The 9,349-nt window shown below is 35.9% G+C and overlaps 1 pseudogene; it reads left to right on the top strand.

Moving 5' to 3' along the window:
• The first annotated feature begins 8,751 nt into the window (after positions 1 to 8,751).
• Positions 8,752 to 8,849, top strand: LOC135268979 (U6 spliceosomal RNA; annotated as a pseudogene).
• Positions 8,850 to 9,349: the final 500 nt, after the last annotated feature.

Below are 9,349 nucleotides of genomic sequence, written 5' to 3'. Positions count from 1 at the left end.
ATGAATGTAAAAGTCCCTAAAAGACTAAAAATATTTCACTGTGACCCTTAAAAAATTGTCTCCTACTCTTCCTCCTCACCAAAACTTTGCTAAACCCAAGTTAATCAACCAACAGCTGATACATTGCAACCACCATTTTTCAATTCTAATATCCTGCTCTGTAATTAATATAACATGTTTCTAAAGTTTACTGAAGAATTTCCTTAGTGAACATTATTGGAAGAAAATGAAACATTGGCTTATTTTCTGTCAAATGAAAAAATTAAGCATCATGCTTCTCTCCCTAACATTCATTTCAAAATTTTTCTCATTTTTCAATATTTCCACATAAGCTAGAGCAAATGATTTAGCTTGTTCTTCTTCTTCCATAATATGTAACGGACATTTAAGTTGGTCTTCAGAAAACAAATACTAAAATGAACAAGAAACAAGAATGTGATGTGTACAACAAGCAAACATATCATTACCAATTTTCCAAAGAAGATATCCTAAAGATAAGTAAGTCTGAAAAGTACTGTCTGTTTCTTTAAGTTTAACAGGGTAATCAAATAGATATATACTTAAGGAAACGTAAGATAGTACATTGAGTCATTTGAGGTTTACCATAGCTAACTAGTGTCAGGGGTTTGGGTTTGGTTTGTATAGGGGTGGCAAAATATACATTTGTATTAATTTATTTACAGATCAAAACACTGAGAAAATGCAATGGTAGATAAAATTCTAATAGAAAAATATAGTGATGTTAAGGATTATAAATTTTATTTTATAATCAGTCGAACGCGCTGAGCTTTTTTAAGGAGATAAAACTAACTTCTGTTACAGATATAATTTTGGAAAGAATGTAAATGATGGTTTGAAAATATAATGGAAGAAGACAGTTGAAGGAATGATGAGGGGCACACACTTAGGATAGTGTTTCAATGAATTGAAAGTTTCCTTTACTCTAAATGTAGGAGCTAATAAAAGTCAGAAAAAGTACCCCAGAATCATGGATGGAAATGGTCCTTTTCCTTTACAAACTGGCTTACTTCCCTTAAGAAACACAGTGAAGTCCTCATTTCCGAAAGTATTTATTGGGGTTCTTGGGTAAACTACAAATCCAGCCCTCTTCCTCACACCACATATACTTACCGAGGAGTTTTTATAGAACATGTCAAGGAATCAGAAGTGAATTTTGGCTTTTGGCAATTCTTTACTACATATACAAATGGAAAATTTATTTCTATTTTTACCACTTGTCACTTCTTTCTCCCAAAGTTCTACTCTGTTTAGTTACCCTCAGATTGATTATGGCCTTTACTCTTCTTCATTACTTGAGGTTCATCAGTCTTCAGCAATGCCTATTTAGCCAATGTCTGTAGCTTAAAGCTATTCCTCCTCTTATTTTTTTCTTTCTATTAAAACAGACCCTGCTTTGTGACTTATTTTCTGGGTGATATACATAATTTAAGGTAGAATATGGACTATGGTTTATCTGAAAAAAATGTGTTTTATTTGCTAATGTATAAGCTTTTAGAAAATATTAGGTCTAACTTCAAAGAAATACTTCTTAATCATGTGTAGGTTACACAACAGTCAGCTTTAGTTTTTATTTACACATACTAGCTTTGAGATTAGAGTCAGTGACTAATATACCTGAATTGGTTTTATCATTTATAAATGGGAAAGATATAATATATGTGTATTCATGTGGTTTATATAAATGTTGTGGTTATAGATGCTAAAGTAATGGGTAAATGATTTACTATTTTTAATATGTCTATCACGCTCACTAAAAAAAAAGCATTAGAAATCACATATGAAAGTACTGTGCTCTCTAAATTCAGAAAAATACTTATGTTCAGCTTTGAGGGATTTTTAAATTATATTCTATATTGGAATTAGAAACAACAGATTAACCATATTGAGAAAATAACAACTGTATTAGTATTTGTTCAAACTACTCTTTAAATATAAATTTAACTTTTAATTTAGATTTGGAGGGTTTTTTAAATTTAGGGTATATTTTATCTTCATATGCATAACATTTTTACAATATCAATTTTATACATATGTAGTACCATCTGTATTTTTCTCAGTTCTGAAAATATTACATATGTTTCAAAGTCACTATCTTCATGAATACTTGAAAATTCATTCTGCTTCTTTCTGCCTTTGGGTATTGTTTTACACATAAAACACCCACTGAAAAATTGAGTTATTGTGCTCTACTATGATTCTTTATAAATTTCACGCTGTAATGTTCTCTTTAAATTATAGTTAAAATGCATGATAAAAACGCTAATAGCAATGAGACATTTATTTAGTCAAGAAGGATTGTACTTAAATAGAATAATAAGAATATAAAAAGAAAACATTCACCTGGATCACATTATGTAAATGAAATTTCACACATGTGAAAAAGAACATAAAATTTTCATATATTGTTTAATGAATAATCATAACGTGAACACCCGTTTAAACACTGCCCTGATCAAGAAATTAAATATTTGTATCACTAGTAACTTACCGTCCTTTCCCACATCTCATGTTTTTCCCAATCACAAACTTCTCTATTATAATCATCACTATATTGACTTCCATGATATTTGTTTTCTTACTTGTCTTTGTATTTTTATGTATACATTTATAAACACTCTAATTAATTTTGTCTGATATTGAACATTATTACATATAGAAAGTCATTTTTCATGAGGGGAGGCCAAGATAGCTGACTAGAACCAGCTGCCTCTGGCAGCTCCCATTGAGAAGAACAAAAATGGCAAATGAATCTTGTACCTTTAGCTGAGGTATCCTGGTTCTAGGCACTTGAAGCAACCCATGAAGAGAAAAGAAAAGCAGGGTAGAGTGAAACCTCACCAGGGAGCCACATGGGGCAAGGGGCGCTCCCACCACCAGCCAAGAGAAGCAGGGAGTGATTGTGCCACCCTGCCCGGGAAACCATGCTCTTTCCACACATCCGTGCAACCCTTGGATCAGGAGATTTCTTTCATAAGCCCAAGCCACCAGGGCCTTGGATCCCAAGCACAGAGATGTGGGAGTTGGCAGCTGCTTGGGTTGTAGCCAGTGGCAGTAGGCAGCAGACTGTCTAAGATGACTGTTCTGGGAGGAGAAGAAGCTGCTCTTACTGTGGCTCCAGTTGGCCATTTTCCTCTGCCAGTGCTGGGGAGACAGGGCTGTATGGACAAGGAGGGATTTCCCACAGTGCAGCACAGAGGCTGTGGCAGATTATGGCCAGACTGCTTCTTTAGGTGAGACCTAGATCCATTCCCCCTCACAGAGTGGGGCTGGAGTTGCTGAAATTCTACAGCTGATGGAGGTACCCAAAATAGACAGGGAGCACAGAATCAAGTTGGAAAACATATGTCAGGATATTATCCAGGAGAAATTCCACAACCTAGAAGACAGGCAAACATTCACATTCAGGAAATCCAGAGAACCTCAGTAAAACACTCTATGAGAAGATCAACCCGAAGACGCATAATTATTAGATTTTTTTTTTCTTTTTCTTTTTTTTTTTTTTTTTTTTTGAGATGGAGTTTCACTCTTGTTGCCCAGGCTGGAGTGCAATGGTGCGATCTCAGCTCACCGTAACCTCCGCCTCCTGGGTTCAAGCAATTCTCCTGCCTCAGCCTCCAGAGTAGCTGGGACTACAGGCATGTGCCACCATGCCCAGCTAATTTTTGTATTTTCAGTAGAGACGGGGTTTCACCATGTTGACCAGGATGGCCTCGATCTCTTGACCTCATGATCCACCTGCCTCAGCCTCCCAAAGTGCTGGGATTATAGGTGTGAGCCACCGTGCCCGGCCAATTATTAGATTCTCTAAAATCCAATTGAAGGAAAAAATGTTAAGGGTAGCCAGGGAGAAAGATGAGGTCACTTACAAAAGGAAGCCCATCAGACTAACAGCAGACCTCTCAGCAGAAACCCTTCAATCCAGAAGAGATTGAGGACCAATATTCAACATTCTTAAAGAAAATCATTTCCAACCTAGAATTTCATATTTGCCAAAACTGCACTTTACAAGCAAAGGAGAAATAAAGTCCTTTCAAACAAGCAAATGTTGAGGGAATTCATTATCACCAGGTCTGCCTTGGAAAGGCTCCTGAAGGAAGCACCAAATATGGAAAGGAAAAACTGTTACCAGCCACTACAAAACACTGAAGTACACAGACTAATGACACTGTGAAGCAACTCCATTAACAAGTCTGCAAAATAACCAGCTAGCATCATGATGATGGGATCAAATTCACACATAACAATATCAGCCTTAAATGTAAATGGGCTAAATGTCCGAATTAAAAGACAGAGAACAACAAGCTGGATAATGAGTCAAGAACCACTGGTGTGCTGTATTCAAGAGACTCATCTCTTATGCAAAGACACACACAGGCTCAAAATAAGGGACGGAGGAAAATTTACCAAGCAAATGAAAAGCAAAAACAAACCAAACAGGACTTGCAGTCAAAGTTTCTGACAAAACAGACTTTAACAAAGATAAAAAAAGACAAAGAAGGGTATTGCATAATGGTAAAGGGTTCAATTCAAGAAGAGCTAGCTATCTTAAATATATATGCACCTAATACAGGAGGACCCAGATTCATAAAACAAGTTCTTAGAGACCTACAAAGAGACTTAGACTTCTACATAATAATATTGGGAGACTTTAACACCTCACTGTCAATATTAGACAGATTATTGAGACAGAAAATTAACAAAGATATTCAGGAGTTGAACTCAGCTCTGGATCCAGTGGACCTGGTAGATATCTACACAACTGTCCACCCAAAACAACAGGATATAAATACTTATTGGTGCCACATTGCACTTAATCTAAACTGATCACATAATTGGAAGTAAAACACTCCTCAGCAAATGCAAAAGAACTGAAATCATAACAGTCTCTCAGACCACAGCGCAATTAAATTAAAACTCAATATTAAGACACTTGCTCAAAACTGCACAACTACATGAAAAATGAACAACCTGTTTCTGAATGACTCTTGGGTAAATAATGATATTAAGGCAGAAAGCAAGAGATTCTTTGAAACTAATGAGAACAAAGAGATGATGTGCCAGAATCTCTGGGAAACAGCTAGAGCAGTGTTAAGAGGGAAATTTATAGCAGTAAATGTCCACATCAAAAAGCTAGGAAGATCTCAAATCAATATCCTAACATCCTAACATCACAACTAAAAGAACTAGAGAACCAAGAGCAAAAATAACCCCCAAAGCTAGCAGAAGACAAGAAATAACCAAGATCAGAGCAGACCTGAAGGAGATTAAAGACATAAAAAACCCTTCAAAAAAATCAACAAATCCAGGAACTGTTTTTTGAAAAAAATTAATAAAATAGACCACTAGCTAAACTAATAAACAAGAATAGAGAAGAATCAAATAGACAATAAAAAATGATAAAGGGGATTTCACCACTGACCTCACTGAAATATAAACAACCATCAGAGAATACTATAAACACTTCTCTGCAAATAAACTACAAAATGCAGAAGAAATGGATAAATTCCTAGATACATATAACTGGATACCAAAACTGAACCAGAAAGAAGTTGAATCCCTGAATAGACCAATCATGAGTTCTGAAATTGAGGCAGTAATAAAGAGCCTACCAATCAACCAAAAAAAGCCCAGGACCAGAAAGATTTAAAGATTAATTCTATCAGAGGTACAACGAAGAGCTAGTATCATTTCTTCTGAAACGATTCCAAACAATTTAGAAGGGATTTTTCCCTAACTCACAGTATGAGGCCAGCATCATCTTGATGCCAAAATCTGTCAGAGATACAACAATAAAAGAAAACTTCAGGCCATGATCTCTGATGAACTTCGATGCAAAAATCCTCAATAAAATACTGGCAAACTGAATCCAGCAGCACATTGAAAAGCTTATCCACCACAATCAAGTTGGCTTCATCCCTAGGTTGTAAGGCTGCATCAGTATTTGCAAGTCAATAAATGTAATTCATTACGTAAATGGAACTAAATACAAAAACCACAATTATCTCAATAGACACACAAAAGGCTTTCAAAAATTCAACATACCTTAATGTTAAAAACTGTCAATAAACTAGGTACTGAAGAAACATACCTCCACATAATAAAAGCCATATATGACAAATCTCCAATCATTATCATACTGAATGGGCAAAAGCTGGAAACCATTCTGCTTGAAAACTGGCACAAGATAAGAACGTCCTCTCTGACCATTCCTATTCAACACAGTATTGGAAGTAGTGGCCAGGGCAATCAGACAAGAGAAAGAAAGATAGGATATTCAAATAGGAAGAGAGAAAGTCAAATTGTCTTGGTTTGCAGATGACATGATCTTATATTTAGAAAACCTCATTGTCTCAGTTCATAAGCTGAGAAGCAACTTCAGCAAAATCTCAGGATACAAAATCCATGTGCAAAAATCACAAGCATTACTATACACCAACTACAGAGAAGCAGCCAAATCATGAATTAACTCCCATTCACAATTGTTACAAAGAGAATAAAATACCTAGGAATACAGCTAACAAGGGAAGTGAAGGACCTCTTCAAGGAGAACTACAAACCACTGCCCAAGGAAATCAGAGAGGACACCAACAAATGGAAAAACATTCCATGCTTCGGTATAGGCAGAGGCAATATTGTGAAAATGGCCATATTGCCCAAAGTAATTTAGAGATTCAATGCTATCCCCATCAAGCTACCATTGACCTTCTTCACAGAATTAGAAAAAAAAATTTAAAAATTTATATTGAACCAAAAAAGAGCCAAAATAGCCAAGACAATCCTAGGCAAAAAGAACAAAGCTGAAGGCATCACAATACTGGACTTCAAACTATACTACAAGACCATGGTAACCAAAACCAGCATGGAACTGGTACAAAACAGACACATAGACCAATGAAACAGGATGGAGAACTCATAAATATGAGTGCACATCTCAACCATCTCATCTTTGACAAACCTGACAAAAACAAGCAATGGAGAAAGGATCCCCTATTTAATAAAGAATGTTGGGATGACTGGCTAGCCACATGCAGAAAACTGAAACTATACATTTTTCTTATACCTTATACAAAAGTTAACTCGAGATGGATTAAAGACTTAAATGTAAGATTCAAAACTATAAAAACCCTGGAAGAAAATCTTGGCAATACCATTCAGGACATAGGCACAGGCAAAGATTTCATGATGAAAATGGCAAAAGCAATTGCAACAAAAGCAAAAATTGATAAATGTGATCTAATTTAACTAAAGAGCTTCTGTACAGCAAAAGAAATTATCATCAGAATAAACAGCCAACCAACAGAAAGGGAGAAAATTTTTGTAATCTATCCATGTGACAAAGACCTAATATCCACAATCTACAAGGAACTTAAATTTACAAGAGAAAATTAACAACCCCAATAAAAATGGGGCAAAGGACGTGAACAGACACTTCTTAAAAGAAGACATTTATGTAACAAATTTGAAAAAAGCTCAAGATCACTGATCACTAGAGAAATAGAAATCAAAACCACAATGAGATACCGTCTCACATCAGTCAGAATGATGATTATTAAAAAGTCAAGAAACAACAGATATTGGTGAGGCTGTGGAGAAATAGGAACAATTTTACACTGTTGGTGGGAATTTAGTTCAGCATTGTTGAAGACAGTATGGTGATTCCTCAAAGACCTAAAACCAGAAATACCATTTGACTTAGCAATCCCATTACTGGGTGTATACCCAAAGGAATAAAAATCATTCTATTATAAAGATACATGCACATGTATGTTCATTGCAGCACTCTTCACAATAGCAAAGCCATGATATCAACCCAAATGCCTATCAATGATAGACTAGATAAAGAAAATGTGGTATATATATATACCATGGAATACTATGCAGCCATAAAAAGGAACAAGACCATGTCTTTTGCAGGGACATAGATGGAGCTGGAAGCCGTTATCCTCAGCAAACTAACACAGGAACAGAAAACCAGACACCACATGTTCTCATTCATAAGTGAGAGCTGAACAATGTGAACACATAGACACAGGGAGGGGAACAACACATGCTAGGGTCTGTGAGAGGGTGTGAGGGGAGAGACAGCATCAGAAAAAAATATCTAATACATGTTGGGTTGATAGGTGCAACAAATCTCCATGGCACACATTTACCTATGTAACAAAACCTGCATATCCTACACGTGCACTCTGGAACTTAAAAGTCTTTTTTTTCTTTGTTTTTTCATCTAGCAATATATTTTTATTTTTATTTATTTTAATTATACTTTAAGTTCTGGGGTAAGTATAGATTCAGTCTAAAAAAAAGAAAAGTTCTGGGGTACAAGTGCAGAATGTGCAGGTTTGTTACATAGGTATACACATGCCATGGTGGTTTGCTGCACACAGCAACTCATCATCTACATTAGGTATTTATCCTAATGCTATCCCTCCTATAGTCCCCGCCACCCTGACAGGCCCCGGTGTGTGATGTTCCCCTCCCTGTGTTCATGTGTTCTCATTGTTCAACTCCCACTAATGAGTGAGAACATGCAATGTTTGGTTTTCTGTTCTTGTGTCAGTTTGCTGAGAATGATGGTTTCCAGCTTCGTCCACATCACTGCAGAGGACATGAACTCATCCTTTTTTAGGGCTGCATAGCCACGTTTTCTTTATTCAGTCTAACATTGATGGGCATTTGGGTTGGTTCCAAGTCTTTGTTATTGTGAACAGTGCCATAATAAACATACGTGTGCATGCACATATACTAAAAGTGGAATGATACAGAGAGGATTAGCATGGCCCCTGCACAAGGATGACACACAAATTCGTGAAGCGTTCCATATTTTTATGGTGACAAAAGCCAAAATTATGGCAGCAAAAGCCAAAATTGACAAATGGGATCTAATTAAACTAAAGGCCTTCAGCAAAAGAAACTAGCATCAGAATGAACAGGCAACCTGCATAATGAGAGAAAACTTTTGCAATCTATCCATCTGACGAAGGGCTAATATCCGTAATCTACAAAGAAACAAATGTACAAGAAAAAGCAACCCCATCAAAAAGTGGGCAAAGGATATGAACAGACATTTCTCAAAAGAAGACATTATACAGCCAACAAACATGAAATAAATCTCATATATCTACAAGTATGAGAGCACTTTTAAACTAAATTCACTAGGACTAACATGCTATATGGCTTTATTCATTTTTTTGTTTCATCTCAATATTTTGTAACTTCTTCTTTTTCCTACATTCTCCTTCCCTTTTTTACTGAGTAATATTTATGTTTTGTATTACCTTCCTCCCATTTATACATGCTTTCAAAAATTATTTCAATGATTATGTTA

The sequence above is a fragment of the Aotus nancymaae genome, unplaced genomic scaffold (assembly GCF_030222135.1).
Source record: "Aotus nancymaae isolate 86718 unplaced genomic scaffold, 86718_ANA_hifiasm-v0.15.2.pri h1tg000048l, whole genome shotgun sequence".
NCBI lineage: Eukaryota > Metazoa > Chordata > Mammalia > Primates > Aotidae > Aotus > Aotus nancymaae.
The sequence above is the reverse complement of the archived record's forward strand: the minus strand, read 5'-3'. Positions and strand labels throughout refer to the sequence as shown.